This window comes from Ambystoma mexicanum, chromosome 4q (genome assembly GCF_040938575.1).
Source record: "Ambystoma mexicanum isolate Mex_15411 chromosome 4q, UKY_AmexF1_1, whole genome shotgun sequence".
Taxonomy (NCBI): Eukaryota; Metazoa; Chordata; class Amphibia; order Caudata; family Ambystomatidae; genus Ambystoma; species Ambystoma mexicanum.
This window is the reverse complement of record NC_090928.1, coordinates 774,185,206-774,207,452: the sequence shown is the minus strand read 5'-3', so window position 1 is coordinate 774,207,452 and position 22,247 is coordinate 774,185,206. Positions and strand designations below refer to the sequence as shown.

Here is a 22,247-nt window from a genome sequence, read left to right as displayed (position 1 = left end):
CTGCTGCGGTACCTTTTCCTGCTGTTATTCCTACTCTTCCTGCTCAACCTGTTGTTCCTATTCCTTTGACTGTTGTTCCTCCGCCTGCTCCTCTGCCTCTTCCTGTCGCACCAGTTATAGCTCCTCCATCGAATTTGCCTATTCCCTCTCTTCCAAGTGGTCTTGGGCCGCTTGTAATTGATCATGGTGCAGGCTTGAAGGTTGTCACTCGCAGTGCTGTACCACCGGAGAAGAAACGTGAGTTAATTGCATGGGCTAAACATTGTATGGAGAAGGATCCTCAGGCTAGTGTTTTTTCCACACTTTCTAATACGGATAATTTTCCTGAGAAAAATGTTTTTATTGAAGGTTAGGGGATTCAATTATGTATAATGTGGGGAAGATTAAATAATACGGATGTTCCGCAAGGGTTAAGGGATCTAAATACTTTAGCACTTTCCAGAGATACTGTGGAGAAGGTAAATGAGCATGTCGAAAGGTTATTTGAATATAGAAAGGAGTTAGAAAGGATACGGAATGAGGATGATGAAAAGGAAAGTATGTATGTACAGAAACGGTACCTTCCATGTCGTAAACCGATATCGGAGGAATGCAAATTTGTAAGAAAGATGCGATTAGATGGATTTCAGACATATCGATAACTCCAGTTGAGGTATATGACACATATAGTCTATATACATTGGAAATGCAGAGAAAAGTGATACAGGTAATGGTAGAGTACCTGCAAGATGAATGTGTAAAGAAGAAGATTAGTTGTCCCACAGAGTTATTGAATATTTATAAGAGAGCTTTTTCGTTTGACACTTCTTCGACTGCTTTAGCCCTCGATTTGGCTCTGTTGCTTAGTAAGCGTTCGGAGTTGCCTATATCTCAGTTGCCTATGAGAGAGGTTCCTCCGACATTTGTCCCGAAGGTTGAGGTTGCGGCCGATGCTGCACGAGGTATAGTCGCTGTGGACATTCCCGCACATTATGTATCACAGTTTGTTCACGTCTTGTTTTCAAGACAGGAAGTGAACACCATTAGACAGTCTATTCCTGATATTAGGAAAAATCCGACAGGGTTCTATAAAGAGATGGAATCCGTTTTGCAATCCTCAGTGTTCACCTTCGGTGACATTGATTTGTTGTTTCCAGTACTCCTGCCCGTAGATTTATGGAAACAAGTAAGAACTATTGACGATGTACCCGGGTTGGGAGATACATGGGCGAATTTAATTAGATTCAATGGGGAAAGACCAGCTGGTAAAAGACCACAGCAGGTGATATTAACCTTGCCTGATAGAATCATTGCTAAATTAAAAACCATAATTCCCGAAAAAAGAATTATATGGGACAAGCTTACGGCCTGTGTCTAAGGAAAGTCTGAGAGTGCTACCGAACTCTTTAATCGGTTCGAACAGGTATTTACGGATTTCAGTGGACAAGACTTAGGCACAGAGTCTGGGAAAATGTTATTTGTGGACAAATTTGTACGTGGATTGGTGCCTGACATCCAGTCACAGATTATGTCCTATGAGAGCACTTGGCAGGCGAAATCGCAATCAGAAGTAATGCATATGGCTCAGTATTATGAAAATCGTGTCAACAATGAAAAAGATAGGATTGAAAAACGGAAAGGTGATTTAAAAACAAAGGTGCTATTGCAGCAAATTGTTAGAGTCCCCAGAGGGGGTAACTCTCAGGTTAGAGGTCAGTATGTCCCACAAGGGAATGTGCCCTTGGGTCCTGTGAATATTAATCAATGCGCTTATTGTCGACGAGAGGGTCATTGGCAAGCACAATGCCCCATCCTTCAACAGAGGTCGAATAATAATATGGGTAGGCGATCTAGAGGTCACCCGGGCGTAGGGGGCCCTGGTAGAGGTCAGTTCACACAGGACCCTCAACAACCATTTTCACAGGACAATCAGACTCCGAGTGTGGATACTAGGAACATATTCGATCATCCTTCCGCTGCATATTTGTCTGAAGAGCTTCCTTTTGACAATATTCTGTTTCGTTAGGGTTGCCCGAAGCAGGGTTTGGAACCTACACCTATTCCTGTCAATCAGAAAGGTCCCTAAGTTGGAATGATAGTGGGAAATAGGAAACATCAGTTTTTGAAAGACACTGGAGCACAGAAGTGTTCCATTGATCGTTCACGGGTTCCAAACGTTCCACTGTCAGGGCAAACCAATGTTTCTATAGGGTTTTCCGGTACTCCAGTTGTTTGTCCGGTCTCTATGCCAGTACCTATTTCTTTGGGTCCTTTTACGGACCAGTGTCCTTTTCTATTGACCTCGGATTGCAGGGAAAACTTGCTGGGATTGAACTTGTTAAAAGAATTAAATGCAGTGATTTATTGTTCTTCTGATGGAGTACGCTTGACAATTTCACCGCAGCAATCTTCCACCTCGCAATTTCTGACTAGACCTTTGCCTCCAGAATTCATTGATGTACCGGAGAGCTTATGGGCTGTTGACGACAATGATGTCGGTGTTTTGCAGATTGAGCCTGTTAAGATAGCATTGAAACATGGAATTGAGCTGCCACGCATTCCCCAGTATAAGATTTCGGTTGAGGGCGAGCAAGCTTTGAAATGTATTGTTTCTGATTTTGTGCACTGTGGTGTGATTGAAGAAATCTCGGGAACTTTGTGTAATAGTATGATTTTACCAGTGTACAAGAAAGGTGATAATGTAATTCCGTTTCGTTTTATAATTGATTAACGTGCCATTAATAAAGTTGTGGCACCGCAGTTTCCAATTGTGCCTGATGTGACAACGATATGATTCCAGCTACAGCTACTTACTTTAGTGTTACCTAAAGAATGCGTTCTTTAGTATCCCTATACACAAGGATAGTAGAAATTTGTTCGCCTCCATCTTAGGAGGACGCTCGTTTACATTTACTCGTGCACCTCAAGGGTACACAGAAAGCCCTAGTATTTATAGTAGGGCTTTGAAAGAGCAACTTGATACCCTTGAATTGCACTCTACTTGTACTTTGCTTCAGTACGTTGACGATTTGCTTCTGGCTGCAGACTCTGAGAGTGCCTGTAAGGAGGGCACTGTGTTACTACTTATTCATCTAGCTAAGCATGGTCACAAAGCTTCGCTTAAGAAATTTTAATATTGTTGCCAGGAGGTCACCTATTTAGGCTATCTCCTGTCAAAGGAGGGAAGAAGATTGACACCTGAAAGAATAAAACACATTTCTGGTATGTCTGTCCCAAATACGCAGAAGGAAGTTAGGGCCTTGATAGGTATGGCTTCTTACTATAGGTTGTGGATCCTACATCTTTCACTAGTGATAAAACCGATGTTGGCCTTGACGAAGAAGGGCATTTCTTCGCCGTTGCCATGGACTTCGGAACACCAGCAATCGTTTGACTTGCTTAAGACTGCATTATGCTCTGCACCAGTTTTGGGCACACCAAACTATGAAAAGGCCTTCGTATTGTTTGTGCATGAACGTGATGGATGTGCTTTGGCTGTATTAAAGCAGGAACATGGATGGAAGAATACGCCGTGCGGTTACTATTCCTCCGCCCTTGATCCTCTAGCATGCGCTTTTCCAAGATGTTAACGCGCTGTCGATACTACTGATGCGTCTGTAAAGGAGAGTGAGGGAATGGTCCTAGGCCATGATTTGACCCTGATGGTGCCTCACTCTGTAGATGTTCTATTGAACCGAACTCAAACGCAACACCTCACTTCTGCACGGTTGACGAGATACGAATTGATCTTGTTTGCCCCTCACATTCAAATTAGGAGGTGTTGTGTTCTTAATCCGGCTGAACTCCTACCTTTCCCGCAAGATATTACTTGCAGCGATGAAGACTCACATGAATGTTTGTATACGACCGATCAAGAAACAAAGGGCAGGATTGATATGAAAGATACCCCTTTGGATAATCCGCAAGGAGAGCTGTTTTGTGACGGCTCCTGCTTTAAACTTCCGGATGGTACATCCACAGCCGCTTATGCAATCACTACCTTGAGCACGGTTGTGGAAACTAAGAGAATTACGCATAATTCTGCGCAGGCTGCAGAGATTATAGCCTTAACCCGAGCTTGTGAACTTTCCGAAGGGCTTGTGGTGAATATATATACTGATAGTCAGTATGCCTTTGGGGTGGTTCACAACTTTGGGAGACTTTGGTCGGAGAGAGGATTTCTAACCTCGCATGGCACCAAGATCCAACATGGTACCCTAATAGTGCAACTTCTCTCAGCACTTGTGCTCCCTACTCAGTTAGCAGTTGTAAAATGTGCAGCACATCGCAAGATTATAGATAACATTGGAAAAGGGAATGCTTTCACTGATCAAATAGCCAGACAAACTGCCACTGATCTCCTTACAGAGATATATGTTTCTAGGAAAACTGAAAATGCTAATATAATGGATGAGGGAGTGGGGTCTGTACGGGATATCCAAGCCGATGCCACAGTAGAAGAAACCAAGAGGTGGGCTGAGGGCTTGGGAAAACTTGATGACTATGGGTGTTGGGTGGACACGGTGGATGGGAAATGGTTACTCCCCGATGCGTATGTGCCAATGATGGTTGTAATGGCACACGGTCCTACGCATGTATATGCTCAACAGATGACGAAAAATGTTAGAAAGAGTGTGGGTAAACGACAAAATTTCAAAAATTGATCAGCACTATGTCCAGAATTGTATGATTTGCCTACAACATGATGTGGGAAAGGGGACAGCAACCCTGAGGGGAGGTTTTGGGCCACCCTCTGTCCCATTTGAAGTAATTCACTTTGATTTCATTGAAATGGAGCGATGCAATAATTTAAAATATGTATTGGTAGTCATTTGTGCTTTTAATAAGTGGGTCGAGGCTTTCCCTGTTAAAGATGCCACAGCTATGACCACTGCGAAAACCATGTTAAAGGAGTATTTTCCCCGGTTCGGTTTACCGAGAGTTATCTGGTCGGACAATGGTCCACACTTTGTCACTGCTGTAATCCGACAGATATGTACAGTGTTACAAATTGACAAACGGTTCCATTCGGCCAGACATCCTCAGAGCGCCGGACTGGTAGAAAGACACAACGGTATCAGCAAGAACAAACTCGCTAAGACGTGTGCCGGCACCAAACTAAAATGGCCGGACGCCTTACCGATCGTGTTACTAGCCATGCGTACAACCCCTCAAACTAAGACTGGGCTCTCTCCATTTGAGGTGGCAATGGGGAGACCAGCCAATATCTGGAATTTGCCAAAATGTCTAAAGTTAAGAGATATTGAAAATGTATTACATTCAGATTATTGTAGCCAATTGACTAAAAACCTGTATTTGATTTACCACCAGGTACGGGAGGCCTTACCTGTGCGATACGAAGGCCCGAGCCACGGCATACGACCTGGTAGTTGGGTGCTTGCTAAGTCATTTGAGTGCACCTCCTACCTCGCGCCTCGCTGGCTTGGGCCATTCCAGGTCCTGTTGGTCACCCAAACAGCGGTGCGGGTAGCTGGCCGAAAGAATTGGATCCATGCATCACACATCAAGAAACTTCCTCACCATGTGCCACACATTACAGAAGAAGCAGAACCCCTTGCTGATACTGCAACCAATGATCCCAAAGCAGTAAACAGCACAGAGAGTGTGTCAGAGAATATCTCTAAGCCCGAGAGTCTTGGCGAAGCTGCCATTTTGTTTCCACACTCTCCACCGATTTTGCACCCGGGAATGGCTGTTTCGAACGCAGCCCCTATGTTTGTCCCTGATACGTTGCTTCCAACGGGAAGTGACGACACATTGCTTCCGGATCAACCAGTACCAGGAAAAATCAGATATCACTTGCGTCCAAGAAAATAGACATACGGCACTGTTCGACTCTGCATTCAAGGAAGGAAAAGAATCATCGAGGGCTTACTTTTGCCCAAATTTGAGAAAGGGGATTCTGTTGGCTAGGGTTTTTGGAAGGACACAGAAATCGCCAGCAACGAACATTGGGGTTTCCGTTTTGAAGACTGCAATGCCTGCTACCACCGCTGCTCGTATTGGACTTGTAAATAAGGGGTTTACCAACCGGGACAATGGACAAAATGTCTGGGCCCCGAAAACGTACTGCTGTGTTTTTGTAATAATATTTGGTTTTATAATAGGCACTGTTGTAGGCCTTTGGTATTTAGAAGAAGCTTATCCTATAGAGTTTTTGCTACCGACTGTAAATGTACCCACTGTTCATACACCTTTTGTGCATTCGCTTACCTTGTCCCCTAGAGATTCCCAGCACAGACAAAAGTATCATAATAATACTTTTCTACTTATAATGAATGCTACACATGCCATTTTTAACAGATCCAATTGTTGGGTCTGTTAACATTTACCGCAACACAGGGGTAAGGGGCTAGGTTGGTATATTCATCCTTTACCATTGACAACTGCTTGCTATGCTTCTCTTAGAGCATTATTCTTTGGCCGATGGAATGATAGCGTCTCAGGGAACTTTGATGGCACCAATTGGAATAGTTTTGAGAAACGTGTTTTGACTCCCCTGGGATGCTCTCTTTTTTCGAATAGGAGTAGACTGAATGTCGCTTCTTTTAGGCCTTCTGATAGACTGTCTCGTCCTTTTCAATCTTTGATTTCCTTCAAAATGGCTCCGATAGCAATAAGGATGCCATGCCTCCTTCTTACACTGTTAACCATAGCCCCGATTCAGTTTCTTTCTGCATACAGAGGAATGGCACTCGGTCAATGGTAGATTTTAAAGGTTCTGCCAACGTTGCAAATTTGACTGGGGAAGACAGACCTTTGTACGTATGCGAACCTGTCTATTTTATTTGCGGTAATATAGCGTTTCCATGGTTGCCCAGGGATTGGCGAGGAACCTGTTATTTAGGGATCCTGTTACCTGGGGTGTTTATAGCGAGTACTAAAGAAGTTTCGAAGGCTCGTCCACGACGGGATGAGAATGGTGATACCCCGGCACAAGTATTGGGAGATATAGCAAAATCAGTTGTGCCATTTTGGGGGCAGATAGCGAATTCAGAAGATATCAGAAAACTAGCGAGAGTACTAGAGAGAACCATCAACCGGACCACAGATGTACTCTACAATATGACATTAGAGCAGAAAGCAATAAGATTAGTAGCACCCCAAAATCGAATGGCATTAGATGTCATTCTAGCTGAGCGTGGTGGAGTATGCAAATTAGTGGGGTCCGCTTGCTGTGTTTTCAAACCAGATTCCTCCCCAACTATCTTTAAGGCAATACAAAATCTGCACGTCCTTGGTTCCGAAGTGCATGTTCCCGAGGGAAATTGGGATTTAAGTGCTTGGTTCTGGGACTTCTTGCGATCTTGGGGTTGGAAGGTACTTTCGGTTTTATTAACTATTTTAGGAGTTCTGTTGTTCCTTTGTTGCTGTATTCAGTGTCTTCCTGGTATGTGTTCGATGCTAGGGGGGTGTTGTGCACAAGTGATAAATTTGATAGGACATGAGGTGTATGCCTCAGATAAAACTCCCAAAGAATATGTGTTGAAAGATATATTAGTAAAAGTCCTAATGGCAATAGATATTTCAGATAGTGATTCAGGGTACATGGATACTGATGTAAGGAGTTATTCGTAAGGAGATCCAAAATAGTTTTTAGCACATGGCATAGGCCAAAAGGAGGGTTTGTTGGGATAAAAAGTATATTGTGCCTCCTATTGTAATAAATATATTAATATTGGCCTACGCCAAGCTGCTCGAAAGTCATTTGCAAGATCTGTGTTACAAGGTCCTGACCTTTAATCTATGTAGGCCGCCATTTTAGGTCAAACCGCCATTTTAGGATTTATGTGGAAAAGTCACCATGTGAGCTAAAATTGTGGACGATGTCATTGCAAAATACAACATGGCCGTCTTGACCTCTGTACATCGCTAATGTGTAATCTGCCTGCAGGCTACTTGTTGAGGTCATGAACTGTGACTTCGTCCTTAGTTGACCTGTGTAAAAGGTTACTCGTGCAAGTAAACCAATCCACGAGTATGTATTATGATAATGGGCCTCATTACGACCCTGGCGTTAAGGGTTTAACGGCGCCGTAAAAGGTGTTGGCGCCGTTAAACCCTTAACGCCTCATTACGAGTTCCCTTTGCGGGACCCGACCTTAACGCCTGCTTTTAGCAGGCGTTAAAGTAGGGTGCCGCAAAGGGACCTTGGTGCTAAGTACGGTGCCGCAATTTGCGGCACCGTACTTAGCGCCTTCCCCATTCCCATTGAGCCCTATGGGGCAAAAATGGGAATGGGGAAGGGCCCATGGTGAATGGGGAATTACCGCCCGCCAACCTTGGAATGGGGTGGTAATTCCGCCATTCACCATGGTGGACCCCGGCATGGACCATGGTGCTAATAGCACCATGGTTTAGCGCCGGGGTCGTAATGAGGCCCAATGTATTTACACATTGGACAAAGAACATCTGTTTTACTATATCGTATAAATGTTTAAGAAGGCCTGCAATACGAAACTTAGAATACACAGTTAATGCATACGCTTATTGTTACATGTAATAAAGAACGAACCAGTTAGATGCGGTTATTTGAGACTCGGCAATGAACCCTAGAATTGGTAACATATAAAGTAGAATATTAACCCAAAGAGGGGTTGGCCATAGCGTTCACAAAATGTATAAAAAGCGAATGCATTCTAATGTACAGTCTCTCACTGAACACACTGAACCACGCTGGAGTTCGTTGTGTTGTACTGAGGGCCGATAGCTATCTGACTTTGCACTGTTTTGTAATTGTATTCGATAGAGAATAAAGTACTTTGTATGTTCCTTTGAAACCTGTGTTTGTTGTATTTCCTTTTGGGGTACTCAGCCTCGATTTTTTGTTTCTCTTTTCACAACTGTAACTACCAATGTTAACGTAGCCACAGAAAAACAATCCAAAAAAGTAATTTTACCAAAAGAATTTCACGGTAGAGTTCTTAACAATCTTATAAAGACACCTAAAAAGTCACAATCTACCATTAAAAACCACTGCAGGAAACAAATCCGTGTACCTCTAATTGACAGCGTACATATACTAAAAAGAAAGTTGTTTATATCAATGTTAAAGGGATGGTCTAGTAAAAATGTGTATTTAAAAAATAGATAGGCAACATAAAAAAAAATACTAGCATTCTCCGTTTTAAAACTTCCTATGTAAACTTTGAGCTATTCAAGCTCAAAATTTGCAAAAGCAAGCACATGGGCGCATCCATTTTGTGAAATGGAGGCCCTCCTGTGCTGGATTTTGCTTTTGCGGCACTAATGAAGGAAAAGCCAGCCAGCTGTAGTAAACAAAGGCTAGCGCTGGGTGGCTTTCCCTTCATTAGTGCTGTACGCGGAGGACGGGGACCGGAGACCAGAGCAGGAAAGCTGCAGCTGAATCTCGGTAAGTGCTATTTTTTTTTTTTTTTTAAATAAGCACTAGCTGCGGTTTTTTTTCTAAGTTTTCCGGGCTGGAGGAGCCCGGAAAACTTAGAAATAAAACCGCAGCTTTAAAAACGTTGTATTTATGTTTGCGGTCAAGCGACCGCAAACATAAATACAACGTTATTGTGTTGGAAAACGCTGTAGTTTTTCTTTCCAGGTTTCTCAGGCTCCTCCGGATCGGAGGAGCCTGAGAAACTCGGAAAGAAAAACCGCAGCGTTTTCCAACACAACCGCGTTGTTTCTGCCTGAAACTGCTTTACCATTTGGTGCTCTGGGGCTCCCCACGGGGAGCCCGAGAGCCCCAAATGGTAAAGCAGATTCAGGCAGAAACAATGCGGCATTGCGAAAAGCATGGGAAAGCAGCATGGGAAAGCAGATTTAGGCAAACAACGCAGCATTTAGCATTTCCCATTTGGGTCTCTCGGGCTTCCCACAGGGAGCCCGAGAGCCCCAAATGGGAAATCAGCTGCAGGTAGAAACACTACGCGGCATGTAAACATAACCGCGTGTGTTTCTGCCTGCTGTGGCTTTCACTTTGGGTCTCCGGTGCTCCTGGGAGCACCGGAGACCCAAAGTGATAGCCACAGCAGGCAGAAACACATGCGGTTGTGTTGGAAAACGCTGCGGTTTTTCTTTCCAAGTTTCTCAGGCGCCTCCGAGCCGGAGGAGCCTGAGAAACTTGGAAAGAAAAACCGCAGCGTTTTCCAACACAATAACGTTGTATTTATGTTTGCGGTCGCTTCAAAAGCGACCGCAAACATAAATACGTTTTTAAAGCTGCGGTTTTATTTCTAAGTTTTCCGGGCTCCTCCAGCCCGGAAAACTTAGAAAAAAAAACGCAGCTAGTGCTTATTTTTTAAAAAAAAATAAATAGCACTTACTGAGATTCAGCTGCAGCTTTCCTGCTCTGGTCTCCGGTCCCCGTCCTCCGCCTACAGCACTAATGAAGGGAAAGCCACCCAGCGGTAGCCTTTGTTTACTACAGCTGGCTGGCTTTTCCTTCATTAGTGCCGCAAAAGCAAAAGCCAGCACAGGAGGGCCTCCATTTCACAAAATGGATGCGCCCATGTGCTTGCTTTTGCGAATTTTGAGCTTGAATAGCTCAAAATTTTACATAGGAAGTTTTAAAACGGAGAATGCTAGTATTTTTTTTTTATGTTGCCTATCTATTTTTTAAATAAAAATTTTGACTAGACCATCCCTTTAAACAGAATGAAACCACTAACTAAATTAATCAATACATTACTAAAAGTATTTCTAAACATGTGCAATGTCAATATAGATACCTTTTCAAACTTCTATGAAGGTGAATGGATTCACACAAGCAGCATAGAACCATATTTCAAGGAAGACACTAATAAACAAGAACAAAAAACCCAATTGCCATGGACAATAATGGCTGAGGGTATGACATGGTAGGAGACACCATTATGGCAAAAGAAACCCTTATAGAAAGAACTACCCCAACAAACTTTCAACCAAATGTTACTTTTGCCCAAACAAACCGTCCAGTGTACAAATGGAAGTGAAGCTCAATATGTAAAGTACACCAACAATGCTTCAAATCTTTACGACAATTCCTCAATCACCATGTGAACCTAAAAGACAAAAGTAGAATAAAAACTTTACAAACCCTGGACTCCTGCCCATTGTGCATCCACACTGGAGTGCAAGGACATTCATTAGCCTGCATTTCAGGAACTGCTTGAAAAATCACCTTCCACCACATCAAAATGTAAGCAACACACCATTCCGCTATACGAAAGCGTGCGCATAGACTGTACTTTCCAAAAACTCCTGCTCTAGAACTGCAAAATTTAAATAACATTCTCCTCCATGGAACAGCAAAAGAACTCCTTTGAGAAATAGAGCACATCCAAAGTAAATATTTAGAACTGCAGTTGACTTAGAAAATTTAGTAACTTTAGTGAACACCTCACAAACACCAACCTCCTTACAAACATATACAAAAATTAGCTACGTTTCAAAACACATCTGTTGAAATACCTGACCAAGTATGTGTCTCTTGTTGCAGACATTTTTATGGCCTACAAAATAGAGGTGTGATAGAGCAGATGGTAATAGAATACTCAGTACTCAGTATGGCTTAAACCTTCTTTATTAACTGTGTATCATAACTCAATGACAAGCTGATAACATAACTTTGACTCTCCTTGTCCTGGAGTTGATGCAACAGTCTCTTTACCATGCAGTTGGCCGAGGAATGGGAAACTTGGTGTGTGAAGGTGCTCTCATAAAGTCTTTAACTTTCCCCTTTGTGATCCTTTAGGGTTAACTTGAACTTATGGCATGCCTTTCCCTCTCTTATACTTTCAGTTAATCCTTCTCCGTAGCTTAAATCAAGTTACATGGCATCTGAGGGGTTAAAGCGTTTTGTCGTCTAATTCGCCTGTTCTTCATGTTTTCCGTCTTAAGCAGCGACGGTATAGAACTTTGTAGAATTTCTTCTGATTCTGTCACTCAACGATCCGGCTTGCTTATGTGCATACCAGCTTCCCAGCAAAACTTCCATTCATGTAAACAATGTCTCTTCTCACCCTTTTGTTCACATCTCGTACCCAGCGACAGCCTTCGAGGTGCGTCTGCCCTCCTCTCAATCAGTATCAGTTGTTCGCCAGCGTTTCGTTCCTCTCACCAGTCAGAGCGGGGATTGGCTCGCCGTTGACACACCTCGTTACCCGGGCTTGCGCAGATGCCGTCTCTGCAGGCCGTGCCCCCGCAACGGTGGGGGCTGGTTTGACTCTCCGCGGCTCCTCACAGCTGATCTTCGGAGACCTGAGGGCCTGGGCTGCGTCGGTTTCTTTTTCAGCCGGTGAGGTCCGAAGACAGGGCTCAGTCGGGCCTCTCAGGTGGTTTGCAAGACATTTTAGCCAGTCACTGAGTCTCTGTAGACTTCATGGTCCCTCCGTACTGGCCTCTTCAGCATGTCTTTGCTTATCACTTGAACAATGTTAACGTTATATTCACAACTTGCTCAACAGGAGCGAACCTCGTCTTTCTTCTGGTTTCAGCTTTTCTCAATAAGCCCACTCATAAATCGCCTCTTCTTCGGATGAAGCCTCTGTCTTTTCCACAGTCTATCAAAACAAAACATTACCCAAAAAGTCCAGTATTAAAGAAAGGCACCTTCAATCCACTCTTCTCTATCCCTCATTGGTCTAAGCTTATGTCTTGAACAATGAAGCCCCTCCTCTCAAGACCCACTGTGACATCACATCATCTGCTCACTCAGGGATATCATTATTTAATTTTGCTTTTAACTCTTTAATTGGCTCAGAGGTAACTCATCCTCCTCCTCCGGTACATTACAAGAGGACACTGAGGAATCCCAATGGTTCCAATTAACTTTATAGCTAACAACAGAAAATAAATACAAAATAACTGACCCCTCAATAGTTTGCACATCCTGCAATACAAAGCTTGACAATAACCAAATGCCATCATGTGCTATCACTAATAACTTAGACATATTCCCAGTTCGAAAAGCTCTCCGACAACTTAACCTGCAATCATTGCCCACTTGTGGAATGCAAATATAGACATACAATACATTGCAGACAATTCCACTTATCATCTGACAAAACACGATCGCAAACATTTTACAGCTTCTGTATAAAAATGCTCTCCCATAGAGAATGCGGGTGCTGCTAAGGTGCAGACAGTTTTACAGAATTGATCCGAAGAGCCAGGACATTTTTTAAAAAACTATTTAATTGACACATACTATCCACATAGAAGTATCGACTTGTAAAACATGTGCCTGTACGGCATAGCTCAAACTACTTCTACAAAAACAATGTCACAGCAGATGAGACAACTGGCAAATAGTCAGTCTCAACTTGTGAAGGAAGCTTAGTAAAACTTACCAATCCCAACCTAATTAATCGTATAAAGTTATCATTTAAATCTCTGCAAAATAGCCCTACTACAACTTTATAAACCTTGGAGAAAAGGAAAATTATTGGGTGACCATGACTCATTTGAAACTGTATTCAATGCAAATGAAATCAGTATAACATTGTAAACAATACAAACAAATGTTGGACAATGAACTCCAATAAGAGGAAGAAATGAAAGCTCTACTAGATAAAGACACTCCTGAAGTTAGTCAACCTTCTCCTACAGGAAGCCAAGATCCACTGGGAGAACCAATCATTCTAAATGAGCAGAAATAGCCATATACCACGTATCCACCTAAACAATCTGAACAAGACTTGCCAGTGCTCAAATCACAGCTAAATGATTACCAAATCACCATTTATCTGGAAGCATTCTGAAACAAATGAACATTCTCCTGATAGATGAAGTAATCATGGTTTCCAACCATATGTTGGCTTTAATTCATCTCAGAATGCAATAAGTCTTAAAAACCGACTACGACTACGAAGAACTGTTTAGAGGAAAACACATTATTGTTTTTGAAGACTTCCTACAGTTAACACCAGTAAAAGTCCAACCTATTTTCAAAACATTAGGACACAAACAATGCTGTAAAACACTTGGCAGCTTTGGAAAATTACTCAATTGCCTAACGCCAAATTGTATGTTTCTCTTTATTTCAGCGGGATAATTTCCCAGTAACAAAAAGTCATAAATTGAGCTCAATTCAGCAATAAGTCGATCTCCATATACTAAAGCGGCATTCCAGAGTTATTTTTAATTGATACCTATGTCAAGGATTGGAATGAGATGATTTGTTAGCCCTGAAGAAGACCAAAGGTGAAAGGTCAAAATATGTGTTGGCAAAAAAGCAGTAATTGTAAAATTATAAAGGCCAAAAAAAGGATATAAAAGGAATTGTTTACAAAAGTACATTGTGCATTTAATATTGTGTGGTTGGCGCACTGTGAAGGCTTAGACCTAGAAGAAACTAGTTTTTTTTAATTGAATTTATTTCCCCAATGATCCAATGATTATTTCATGTAAATACAACAGTGTACCACACACTAATTTTGTACCAAACATAGTACATAGAACGTAGTATTTATGAGGGTCAAAAACGTAAATCTTTATGTACAATTCTATGCAATTAAAGGTTTCAAACTATCTTGTTTAACAAATTATACTGTTTTTGTTCACAGAAAAAGAACCAGAGATTCCAGCTTAATTTCCAAAATTATGCAAATAAGTAACCATACCCAGTATTAGCCTATTTCTTCTCTTCACACAGAAACAAATACAGATTCGATAAGCACTATCCTCAATTCTACTATGATCATGAATACCATATACACTTCAATTATATAATTCGACCAGATTACAAATACTGTCAGAAAGACAGTCTTCAGAGTCAACATCCAAAGTGGACACCAATGAAGAGGCTCAAATGGAGTTCCCATTAAGAATTTCAACACCATATTAAGGACCCAAACCAGAACTATAAAAGGAACCGGTGGAAAGATTTTTGTCAGTGCCTTCAGGAACTGGATAACAATAGGAAGTTTAAAATAAGAACCTAGTTCAGTTGAGCGCTTGAAAAAGGATAGCACCGCCAGATTACCTTTCTCAGTGGAATCCTGTATCCCTTAATGGCCCAGATGTCACAAGAAAGATTGCACCAATGGTGTCTCAGAAGGGTCTATGGGCCTCATTACCAGTTGGGCGGTATTCCAGTGGTAAATACGTGAGAATACCGCCCAACTAAATTGTTGTTTCTGCCACTTGGTCCGGCGGAATTACTGCCGGATTACAACTGGTGGTAGCAGTGTAAATCCTCCTTTTTTGAGTCCATAGAACTCTATCATGCTTTTTGGTGGAATTACCATGGTGGTATTCCACCGCAGTAATTTCGATTCTGCCAATTCTTCTGTGGAGAATTGGAGGATTTACCTCCAGCCGATGCTGGAGGTAAATCCTGCACACCAGGGCCATACTTGTAGTATGGCAGAGCAGGGTTATTGGCAGTAATTCAGTTATTGCCATTTTTCCCTGGAGCAGCTGAGGTCACATTTTCTGTTGACACCGGACGTAAGCAGATCCACTTGAGGGGTGCACCAAATGGCAAAGATCTCTAGAAGGACTTCTAGAGCCAACTCCCACTCGTGTGTGTGTATGTAGTTTGGACTCCAAAATGGACTAAACTCCACTGATTGTCAGATTGTCCTTTGTGAGCTACCCACCCTGTGAGGGGGGGTCTGTGACTACCATCATCTCTGGTCATAGTTACCAGAAAGGTTCACCTTTCAACACATTCTCCTTGCAAGCCCACCACAGGAGATCCGATGCAACATTGTTTGGGACTTGAAGAAGGTCCATCATTTTGACAGAACTGAGATCATTAGGATCTGAGAGCCCATTGTAGGGATTTCCTCTTCAGACAGGCCTCTGGCATCGGGAAAATGCAGGATACCATGATACTGAGCAGCTTCAGAAAATCAAGGGCCGGAAGATGTTGGGCATTTTGAAACTTGTTTACCATCTGCAAAATATGATGAGCCCTTACTTTGGGTGGCAAAGCTTTTCCAAAAGAGGAGTCCACAACCGCTCCAATAAATTGAAGCTCCTGAGAAAGTGTCATGTGGAACTTCTTGAAAATTAGCGAGAAGCCCAGTCTGTGGAGGGAGTGGCAGATGCTGCTGAGAAGTTCCAGATCCTGGTCAGGTGAACAAGCTCTGACAAGCCAATCGTCCAGATAGGGATAGATGTGAATCCCTCCCTTCTTTAGATTTGCTGTCACCATCAGCATGAACTTTGTAAAAACCCTCGGGGGGATACTGGGGGTGATGAGCCTAAATGGCAGAACCCAAAATTGAAAATGAGAACTGCCAATGGCAATCCTCGGGTACTTCCTGTGCTTGGGATGTATGGGCACATGGAAGTAAGCATCCTGAAGATCCAGTGACACCAACCAGTTCTGGAGTTGAAGGGCCTGGAGGATCTGTGAAAGAGTTACCATTTTGAACTTGTCCTTCCTGAGGAACTTGTTCAAGCATCTCAAGTCCAAGATAGATCACAGTCCTCAGTCCTTTTTTGCAAGTAGAAAGTAAGAGAAGTACCATCCCTGTTTCCTCTCGGCTACAGGTACAATTTCTATTGCCCTTTCACTAACAGGGTGTAAATCTCCTGTAAGAGGAGCGGATCTGGATCCCGCAGGCATTGGTTGCTTGGTGGACAATCCGGAGGCCTTTTTAAGAATGGGAGACAGTAACCATGGGTTACTGTTTGCAGTGCCCGAGCCTCGGAAGCAATGCCACTCCATTCTTCCAAATGCTGTGTTAATCTGCCTCCCACCACAGTCCTGTGAACTAAGGCCTCAAAGAGGTTTTGGTGGTGTGGCTGTTGCGGAGGGCAAAGAGGCAAATATTGTGTTGGTAGATTTACCTTCATGTCTTCATGAACCACAAGGCAGTCTTCTCCGGCCTCTTTGAGACATCTGCCCCCTAGTTCTTCCAACCGAAGAATAGAACCGAAAGGAATGACCTCTCCATTTCAGAGAAGCGGTATGGGTTTGTCATGGTTGGTGAATTGCTGCTCCCAGCAACTTAGCAGCTGCCTTGGAAACCTGTAGCTTTTTCAAGCTCACGTCTGCCTTAGAGCTGAATAGCTGTGAGCCATCAAAAGGCACATCCAGCAGCCTCACTGGAGCAAACCCTAACCTGCACCGCCACGCAAATCTCCTCGTTAGAATGCTTGCTGCCACAGCACAACTAACGCAATCCAGTCCAGACCTGCCTGCAGAGACAGGCACATTACGTCCGTGCCATCCTGAATGCTGATGAGGAAGCATTTCCTCTCTTCTCTCTCAGGAATGTGTTCTGTGGCCATTGCTATAACATCCCATAGGGCAAAAAAATAGTTAGCCAGCACATATGTGACTTTAAGAGCCATGTTTCCTGCGAAAACACCCTTTTTCCCAGGGCGTCAAAGATTTTTTTTTCCCAATCCGGAGGGATTGTCGTGTAGGCAGCCATCTTGATGTAGACATGGCCACTTGAAACAAACAAACTATTCGGAGCGGGATGCCTAGACAAAACGTCCGGGTCTATAGCTGAAGCTTTGTACTTTTTTGTAAAGCCCTTATTTACTGCCGGTGTAGGGTCGGGTGCTTTCCAATTTTCTATGATCCTGTTTTTCAAAGCCGTATGAAACGGTAGTACATGATCCTCCGGAGGACCTTTATCTAGGATGTCAATGAGATCATACTTCTCATATTCTGTAACAGTCCTACCCCAGCCAAAGTCCTCTATGAACTTGCCATGACAGATCTATTTGAGGCATGGGAAATTATCCATAACAATGGAATCTTTCAAGGAGTCCAATGCAACACTGACTCTTTAGAAATTAATTCTTCTGGAACGTTTGAAGTACCAAACTCCAGACCAAACAAAGGATATTCCCACTCCTCTACCTCCTACACAATAGAGCCCATAAACTTGAAACCTTTGACGAGTCCGTCAAAGATGTTGATGGCTTTGACATTGATGGCTTCGATATCTAGGAGCTTGATGGCGACTCCCTCAACGGAGCAGAGGAGAAAGACTGTAGCGTTGGTATGTCTTGAGTTCTCAAATCCTTCAACTCTTCTCAATGAAGCTTCATGGACTTACTACCTGGGCTCTTTGAAACGCAAGTAGCAGTTTTTATCGACACCCTGTCAGTCTCACAAGGCGCAATGGGGTCAAAAGCCTTCTTAGATTCTTTTGAAGGGCCCCGCCATCATGAACACCTCTATCATCTGGAGGCAAAATTCCTCCTAATTGGGTTAAGATGTCGATTTGCTAGGAAAATGAACCCTCTTCCTGTCAGGTGTCGGACAAAGTTGAACAGGACTTCTTATGAGAGGACGATGAATCACGCCTTGATCTTGAGTACTTAGAATGCTTAGAGTGCTTTTTAGCTGTGTGAGGCGAAATATCCCCCAAGCTTTTCTTGTTGGATTACCTCTTTTTTGACAGGGTAGTCAAAGGAGATTTAGACGAACGCCTACCTGGGGAAAGATTCCCTTCCCTCTCCTTCAAGGCCTTAATGGTCATCGATTGGCATGATCCACAGTCCTCCCCTAGTCACCAGATGCATATTCAGTGTGTATCTGTGATGGACTCTTGAATCTGGAGAAGACATATCGAAGATTTTGAGAAAGTGCAGTAGAAAATCACTGAGGCGATTAAACCATTCAAAGCATGCTGTTTTGTTCAAAACATGCTGTTTATGCAGAAAAACGGAAATGAGGCAACAAGTGCGGTGCATGCTACTTCTGCTAGCCTTGACATCATGGCCGAGAGTGGGATGAAAGTTGCAGAGATACCTCAAGCCGATGATGTATAGCGCCCTCTGCTAATGAAAAGTTTCCGAAGCTGCAAGCAGGATATCGGATATATCAAAGATGAGGAATCCATTGGAGGACACAATCCATTTGAAATGGTTGTTTGACTGAACTATTTGATGTATGAATAACTGCCCCTCATGTGTGCCTTTGCTGCTACTGTGCCGTGAATAAAGACTTTACTGATTGTGTGATGCAGTTTCTCCTGGTTAGATGTTACATCCTCCCAAGTGGTGCATGCAAATTCACATTTGCTTATAACTTACCACAGTTGTCTTTTCACTGAGGCCCTTTTTTGGAGTTGCATCTCCATAATTGTTACTTGTGTTAATGTAGTTTAGGAAATAGTTCTACAAACATACCATTTTGTCTACCACTGCCCATTTATCACCATCTTAATTTGTGAATTATCTATCCCCTTGACTTGTCTGCCATTTGTGGAGAATAGAGTGTTTTGGATTTGACTGCTATTGCCATTTTACCCTACACTGTGTACTGTATTACTTTAGTGTGATATTTTATTTTATTTATTTTTTTATTTTCACATCTGTTATAACCGCTACTTCAAAAGCAGAAATAATATTGTCTTGTTTTCCAAGAAAGAACATACAGATCAATTTTCGTTTTTTTCAGGGACCTTGTGCAAACCAGGAGAAGATCACACTTCTACACAAATATAAAACAGGGAAGTCGCTTCACAGATGTGAAGATTGTGGATTTCATTTTGAAGTCTGGGATGCTGGAACTTTCCAATTAGGCAACAGTTCTTCATTCCAGTAAACAGGCTCAGAGCTGCTGCACAGCGCAGGCTTAAAGCAGCAGACAGGTCGATTTCTTTTTAGACTTTTTCTTCTCCACTGGCGTTTTTCTACCTATCTGTCGGACCAGGCCATAAAAGATCTAATTAACATTGACCTTCGACTTCGCAAACGACTCTAAAAAGGCACAGCTATTCCACTGTCGGGCTAAGATTTGACCTTGTTCTTTGCCGCCTACTAGTTTATCCTCCAGGTCACATTTATTGATAACAGGTATCACGGGTACATCTTCCGTATTCGTGACCCGCAAGATCTGTTCTCACAGGTCCTGTAAGTCGTTAAACGTTGACTGCACCGTGATGGAGTACACTAGTGCAAATCCCTATCCATTCTTCATGTATAGGTCTCTCGTGGCTGTAAACTGCTCTGTGCCTGATGTGTCTAGAATCTCCAGCATACACTGTTGGCTGTCTACGTCTGTACAACTCTTCTATTGTGGGGTCCTATTTTTCAACAAAAATACCCTGAACAAACTGAACTGTCAATTCAGATTTCCCCACACCGCCCGAGCCGAGGACCAGCAATGTATACTCCTGCATGATGTGTTATGTTTAAATACTGACTGAGCCAGTTCAGTGAAGGCCCCCACCGCCGCTCTGGGATGTCCCCTTCGCAGTTATCTTCTCCAGGAGATGGGGGGGGCCCCAGCCGCCCAACTGGCTCGGTCGCTGCTCCGGCCTCCCCTAGGTCCACCCGGTTCCTTGTACAGCTCCTGACATCCCTGTGCAAAAGGGGGAAGGTGCTCTCTTTAGCTATACCACAGGGATATAATATCATGTGCCAGGACAGACACGAGGCGAAAGGAGGTGGTGTAGCAGTGATATGCAAAGAAAATTTGACTTGTGGAAAGTCGAATCCAAATTGAGAATTGCGATATTCTCCACATCAAAATTAGAACAGATGCTGAGAACACTACAAATATGATCCTTGTTCATCGATCGCCCTCCCCTATGCAAGACTTTACTAATCAGATATGTGACTTACTTTTAGCCTTTTTAAAACCCAGCCCGAAAACAATCCTTCTGGGGGATTTTAACTACTAGCTATTGGATGAAAGCGACTCACAAACCGAGTCTCTGAATAAAGCCCCGACTGACCTGGGATTCATGCAACACGTGACAACTCCCACACATATACAGGGCAATACTCTTGACTGTATAGTAGGTCACAATGTTACTCTAGCCAGCCTAGATGTATGCCCCTGCCCCTGGTCTGACCATTTCTTCATCCACTTTGAAGTGATGTCTGTAAAGAATGTTATAAGGAAGAAACTGGTAACCTCCACAATATGATGCAGAAATCTATAAAATCTTACATCAGAAGCACTGGGTCCATAGCTCACCCCATTGCAACATAATATTGAGTTTACCTCAGTAGATATTACCAATGTCTACCAACATACTCTGCAAACAGCTGTTAATGTGCTCGCTCCATGGCGCAACAAGAACGTTATTCTAAGGGAAACCAATCCATGGTTCTCTCCAGACCTACAAAAACTAAAAAGTGATAAAATCAAAGCACTTCTCAACTGGAAAAGAACACTTGTTGAATCTGACAGAGAATTGTATAAAATAACAGTCATAACATTTAAGTCTGCTGTTATTACAGCAAAACAATTTTATAGGGATGATGATATCTCCAAGGCTCGTTCTCAACCAACAGAACTCTTTGAAGTCTTAAAGGAGCTAGAAACCCCTAAGCAAGATGACACTGAGATAGTTATTAGAGACACCAAATGGCACAATCTAATACAAGACACCATGGACTCTAAATTAAAGAGTATTAAAGATGGGATTGCTCTATCAACAAAAGCAACCTCCATGATAAACCTTGATATTGGAGATTCCAAATGCAGAATCTGGAAAGATGAAGAACAATTCACTTTCAAACGAATAAGTGAACCTGAGCTGGCCTTGATTATTGAAAAACTTAACCCTACGAATTGCAAGGGGGATAGCTGTCCAGCCCTGGTCATTAAGCCATGCTCGTCCACGCTTATCTCAACACTATGTAGATCCGTGAATGCCTCCTTTAGGGACTGTTGTGTCCCAAGAAGCATTAAAAACTCATGGGTCACACCACTGTTGAAGAAACCTGGCCTTTGCCAGGGAGACCCCTTGAATTACCGGCCTATTTCAAACTCCCCGTTTCTCCTCAAAATTCTAGATTGCGTTGCATACTCGCAAGTCCTTAGCCATCTCAGAAGTTATAACATCCTGAATCAGTGGCAATCCGGTTTTAGAGAAAGTCATGCAACTGAGACGGCGTTGCTTGATCTCAAGTTCAGGCTACTCCAACACATGGATCAGGGAGAAAGTTCTATGCTCATGCTTCTTGATAAATCTGCCGCATTCGACCTGGTCGACCATACACTATTGGTCGCCAGGTTGGAGAAGGTGGCAGGTTTCGCAACTCCAGCAGTACACTGAGTTAAATCGTTTCTCAGTGGGTGCCAATGGATGGTGAGCAGCACTTTGGCCGATGCAAGACCTAATGAGCTTACTCAAGGAGTGCCACGGGGGGCCTGATTGTCACCTATGTTTTATAACATATTCACAGCTCCTTCCTTGACTTTTTGGAATATAACAATATCGAATATATCAACAATGCCGATGACACACAATGTGTCATTCCTCTGACAGGCATCTTTAAAGAAGATAAACTTAACATTAATAGGATTTATGGCCTAATACAAAGATGAATGTGTCTTTACGGCCATGCTCTCAACACAG

The 22,247-nt window shown here is 42.9% G+C and overlaps 1 protein-coding gene and 1 pseudogene across 1 annotated transcript in view; both read right to left on the bottom strand.

Moving 5' to 3' along the window:
* The window catches only part of LOC138467292 (ADP-ribose glycohydrolase MACROD2-like), a 1,886,603-nt gene that overhangs the window by 628,469 nt on the left and 1,235,887 nt on the right, over positions 1 to 22,247 (bottom strand). The gene's annotated exons all lie outside the window — the stretch shown is intronic.
* Positions 19,508 to 20,054, bottom strand: LOC138467110 (ras-related protein Rap-1A-like; annotated as a pseudogene).